At 39.4% G+C, this 5,611-nt stretch overlaps 1 long non-coding RNA gene across 1 annotated transcript; it reads left to right on the top strand.

The window, feature by feature from the left end:
* Positions 1–419: 419 nt before the first annotated feature.
* On the top strand, positions 420–5,048 carry LOC110314681. Its single transcript, XR_002380184.1, has 3 exons — positions 420–484; positions 4,377–4,439; positions 4,542–5,048. It is a non-coding gene; the product is annotated as an uncharacterized LOC110314681 (long non-coding RNA).
* The last annotated feature ends 563 nt before the right edge of the window (positions 5,049–5,611 follow it).

The raw sequence follows: 5,611 nt of genomic DNA, 5'->3' as shown, positions 1-5,611 counted from the left end.
TTGGGTTCCCCTGATGATGGAGTATAACCTGTAAGCCAAATAAACATCCCACAACCTAGGTGGCTTTGGTCATGGTGTTTTGTCACAGCCATAGAAAACCTAACTGAGACACCATCTTACCAGCCCTGAAACTGTTTCTTAATTTCAACTTTCAACTGCTTATTACTAGTCTCTCCCCGCCGCCCCCACCCCTGCTCTGTGTGTGTATATGTATGCTAATTTTGTATCTTGCAACATTGCTGAATGAGCTAATTAATTTTAATAATTCCTTGGTGTATTATAAATTTTTCTACATATAAGATTATATTATCAGTAAAATCAAGTTTTAGGATATTTTGGATGGTATGCTTGTCTTTATAGCCAACAATGTAAAACTTTGCTGAGTGAATTAAATTAAACGCGTTCTTTCCTCCCTACACAGGGTAAGCTACCCACTAAAGGCCAATCCAAGACACCAGCAGGATTCCTACCACAGTTGCCTATGGTAATTTGTTAATATATTATCATTCTTTATTCCGTTATGATAGTGTAGCTTACTATTGTCTGATTTGTAATTCTGTGTTCTAGTTGAGTCTATCCTGATGGGAAAATCCTGTCTCGTGCATATCTTAGAAAAACCACAAAGTTAATAAAGTCACCACATTAATAATTCCTAGCATGGATGGATGGTTGGAGGAATCTGAGGCAAAGAAATCCCAGATGATCTCAAGGAGAGATGTCATTGTTAGCATCAGGAAACAAGGGCTTGTTCACAGTGGTGTGTCTGGNACTGCGAACTTTGCTTGGGTCATTTATTTCTCTGAANCTCCTTTGTGACATCAGAGGAGATGGCTCTTCTAGTGTCAAAGGCTGTACTACAAAAGATTTTGTAGACTTTGNCNTTTGTTTTCATTATTTCTCCATAAATTACCACTGTCTATGGAAAAGGCAGTTACTAGGCACTGTTAGTGGACAAAGCATTGGAAAAGTTAGGTTCTGCTGTAGTAAAACTTATCATGTACTAATTCTGTTGGATATAATGATGTTGAATTACACTCTTAGGACTTCTAAGAGTTGAGTTTAAGTACAGTTTCAGAACAGATATTATTTTGAAGCATATTTTCAAGTCCTACAATAAAATCTATGATGGAATCTGCATTGCTTTGTATAGGGAAGATTCCTAATTTTTTTTATTAAATAAATGCATCGAAACAAAATACAAAAAATAAAAACAAAAACCAGAAACTTAAATGAAAACATCAAGGGAATAATCTTGAGCATTTCAAAGCACCTGTTTTAATTTTCAGTCTGTTTGCAATGTTTCAGCCAGGATTATTAGGAACCTTATAAGTAAAAACATAACTTTCTTACATCTATCAATGTTTTTATGTTTTCTAGTTCACAAATCAAAATACTGAAATGAAAAACAATTTCTCTTTAAAACTTAACAAATTATAAAATTGAAAATGTTGCTGTTGGGGTGTTTGAGCCTGTTAGACTTGTGTTCAGTCACTGCATAAGTATTTGGGGTTAGATGAATGATTTTTTTTCAAGCCAATAAACCATATGGTTATTGAAACTGTGTTTTCTGGCTGGCTGAAAACCTTGCAGTATGCTCATATTTGAGCANATCTTACGGGTTTTCTTTTATATTCTTATGAAAAATTAAATTTCAGATCCATGACATAGGTGGCTCATGTTAGTTAATTAAAGGAGAATCCCAGGCCTAGGAAATTCAGAGCAGGCCACAACAAAGGCTGTTTAGCCCCAGGAACTGGCTGGACATAAAGATAAGGGAAGTATGCAAGGGCAGCCACCTAGTGCCTCCATCTCCACTTTTCTCTTGGCTTGGGCTGGATTTAAGATTATAGTCTCCCTGACCTGCACATACTGTTTGCTGATGTTTTAAACTAACCAATTATGTGAAACTGTGCTGGATATGTCCCTACCCCGAATCTTTTGTATATAAACCCCTAGCCTTTGAACCTCGTGGTCAATGCCTATATCTCCTGCGTGAGATACGTGTCGGCCCGGAGCTCCGTTATTAAACTACCTTGTGTGCTTACATCAAGATGGTCTATTCATGATTCTTGTGTGCCGCCATCTCGAGACTGGAGTGGGGAGGGCTCCACATGGAGGTCCTTCACTTGAGCATTTGTGATTTATGGGAAATCATACTTTTGGGACAGTTTAATCTATTTCCTTGCTTGAATCTAAACATTAAGTTCATACTTGTGTGAAAGCACTCCAGCAGCCACAAGACTAANGGTGGCTTTGCTCACAGGCACTCAGGCTTCACTGAGTCTTAGAGGTCTGATCCAGCACAATCGCTCTATGCCTTCATGAAATGTGACGGGAGTGAGCTCGCCCTCCTCAATCTTGTAGTCAAGCTTCTGGGCACACGTGGCCTTTGTGCCTGTGGGTGCAAGGATGAACGATGGAGAATACTTTTCCAGACCTTGACTGTCTGCTATGTCTATGCAGTGCAGGCCATATGGCCACAAAATGGAGGAGATAGTTCAGAAGTGAGATGGTGTGGAGAATAGGGACGAGAGCTTTGAAAGCCAAGATGAAGGTTTGTTTCTCCTTTCCTGAGAGTTAGTTCATGTTTCTGCACAGAGCAGTCAGTAGGCTCCTAGGAAGGGTGAGGCAGCCTTCTGTTACAGCAATGCCTGTAACCAAACCTTATCTTCTGCTGCCTACCGTATTGGAATCTGCCGTCAGCCTAGTCCCACTACTGACCTCAGCCTCTTCACATGTACCATGTTTACTGTTTCTAAAAACTCGTGTGGAATAACACTGATCTCAGTCTCTTCATATGTACTATGTTTACTGTTTCTAAAAACACGTGTGGAATAACAATGTGTTTCTCTTTGTACAGTCAATAGAGTAACAGAAGAATTTGTCATCCAAACACACATACCATTGAAAGAGAAAGCACTATCAACTGTGCTTGGACAAGAGGTGTAAAGTGAGACTATGTTCTATAAATTGAGGTTAAAGTCACCATAAGAGGGACTGCAGGGACTGCAGTGACTTCTGATGCTAGCCAGAGCCCCAGACCCACATCTTTCATGATATAAGAGCTCCCAGCTATGCAGCCCTATCTCCTCTCCCCCTCACTCTGTTTTCAGGTTCTCACATAAACTTAACTTTGCAGAGTCCCTTCTGATCCTGTCTCATCTAGCACATCACTGCCTCTTCACTCTTTGATTTCACCCTATGTTATTACGTCTTGATTCTGTATGTCGAATCCATTCTGCTACAGCTGTGTAGACTTCCACCTGAATGTATGCACCATGAAGGGAGGACCAGGTGCTGTCCATAACTCTAGACTCACTGCCTTAGGTAAAACCAGCATATGACAGGGGCTCAATCATTCCTTGTTTAAAGGAATGCCTTGCCTTTGGGCTGAGTTAGCCCAAGTCCCCTGGCTGCTCACTCCAATATCTTCTCTCAAGCTTGCTCCTGTCTTTCGGCCTCTAATTCCTGATGCCTTTCCTGTCTTCAGTAAGCACATTGATAATCTTCTTGATGGAGAACGAATGTGTTTCAAGGTTTGGCTGCCATCAGTTTTTGTCTTGAAAATTTCAAAACACTAAAAGAATTTTGGCTATTCTTTATATTCTGTCCTGGTTAGAAGCACATCATATTTTATATGTAAAACAGAAAACAGGACATTCCTTATCTGTATAAAAGGGATGACAGTGTTCCAGCAGTATTTGTCTCAAAAAGTTCAGTATTAAATTATGTTAAATATTAATTAAATAGTATTAAATATGCTACTTTATATTAACTCTGTGGAATATGCCAAATATGATGTTGTCAATATAAAATATAATGTAATCAATTTGAAGAATTACAGTGAGATAATTTTCACCTTCTGTTTTGAATTATTTTCAAAATCCAGAACAAGTTTTATTTGTAATACATTTCAGGTCAGAGCAGTCATACTTCAAGTGATTCTTAGCCACAGAGGACTAAAGAGGCTTCTTGGGCAGAATAGGTATAATGAACAGGCCAGACATTGGAACAACCACTCTGTAGATCTGAAGGAGAGTGCTCAAGATCCATTATTTCCCAGAAAGCTCAGCCTCAGACCTCAGTGAAGATTGTGTGGCTGAGGTGGTGCCATTTGTTGGGATACTGAAATCTTGAAAGGAAACCTCTGTCTCTCTGGCACTTAGCACTTGGTGACTCTTGTGAAAAGCCACCATGGAACACCAGTAAAAGGTTCTAGAGGATCATCATCTGGCTTGCAACACAAAAGGAGGGGAGGGTGTGCCCTGGCCAGGTGCCAGATTTCTGGGTTTTTCACCAAGTGAGTATGAGAAAANCCACTGGACAATATAAAATTTATGTTAATGCTTTTCTCTTCTTTCATGTATTTTATGCAGGATAAACTATCCAGCAAAGAAAAGGACAAGCTGCCAAGAACAGTCTTACCACAGATAACTTCGGTAATTTATCTATATAATTTCTAAAATGTTACCATTTGTGGCTTAATTTTTTTAAAGCCTACTTTTAATAAGGGTTCTCAAATTCTTTGTTTCTCCTTCCAGCCCACTGTCTAAAGGCAGAGGAGAAAAGATGGTAAATAGGACAGGGGGATGTGGACCTGTTTAGAAGTAGTTCTTTGGGGTCATTCCAATCTCCATTTGTCAGGGTACTAGCAGTCCAGTTCAGTAGTGACAGGATACCAAACAGGAATCAGCAGCAATGGCATGATCCAAAGAAACTGCCAGACCTCTGTTGAATGGACACCAGTCACCAGGAGTAACCAGAATCAGCCAGGAGGCCAGGAGAAGTTCTCTGCTGTGCCTCTCTCAATGAATGGAAGATCAGTGAAGATGCAAGACCAAGGAAGTGGTGCAAAGCTAGCTATGCAAGCANCATTANCTGCCATTGAATCNTATTTATACTCTCTCCANACATCACATGTCCTACCACAGGACTTGCTTCAGCAAAACACCACNTGAGTCTGTGTCACCTGACATATCCAGAAAATTTCACCTTGGCAGTTTTCAAAGGTTTATTGATTCCAAACATAAAACAAAATACCAAATCTCTGGTTTTGTGATCTGACTGGATTATTTTCTGATAGAGAAATTCTTATATATATCATTGTACCCCAAATTTCTTATCATTTCCAGACTACGCAGTGATAAATAAAGACATTTATCAAGATGGATTAGCAGGAAGGTCACTGTCAGGAGATAATGGCTCAGAACAGGGCTCCNTGATCTTTGGGGAGTCATTTCCTTCTCTGAGTCTCAGACTCTGAAAATGGGAGTGTTTGATTATCTCTGTGGCAATGGATTTTGCAGTGCTAAAAGGCCATTCTACAAAGGATCTTGTGGGTCCTTGAATAAGTGTCCTATGGGAAAGACAGTGGGCATTTCAGTTTCTGAAGCACTGGACTAGCTAAAGTTGATTCTCTTTCATAGGTATCCTGAATTCAGTACCATCAAATTACCTTCCTGTAGCTTCTGGGATTTAAATTTAAATAGAGTTTCAGTAAAGATCAGTTTTTTATTTTAAACATGAAGTTATGTGGAATATTTTTTTCCTTGCTACGGTGAAACAGAACTGTAAGAAAATCTTAGCGAATTATACAAATCATTTTGATTAA

The sequence above is a fragment of the Mus pahari genome, unplaced genomic scaffold (genome assembly GCF_900095145.1).
Source record: "Mus pahari unplaced genomic scaffold, PAHARI_EIJ_v1.1 scaffold_14333_1, whole genome shotgun sequence".
NCBI classification, from domain to species: domain Eukaryota; kingdom Metazoa; phylum Chordata; class Mammalia; order Rodentia; family Muridae; genus Mus; species Mus pahari.
This window is presented reverse-complemented; position numbering and strand designations above follow the sequence as displayed.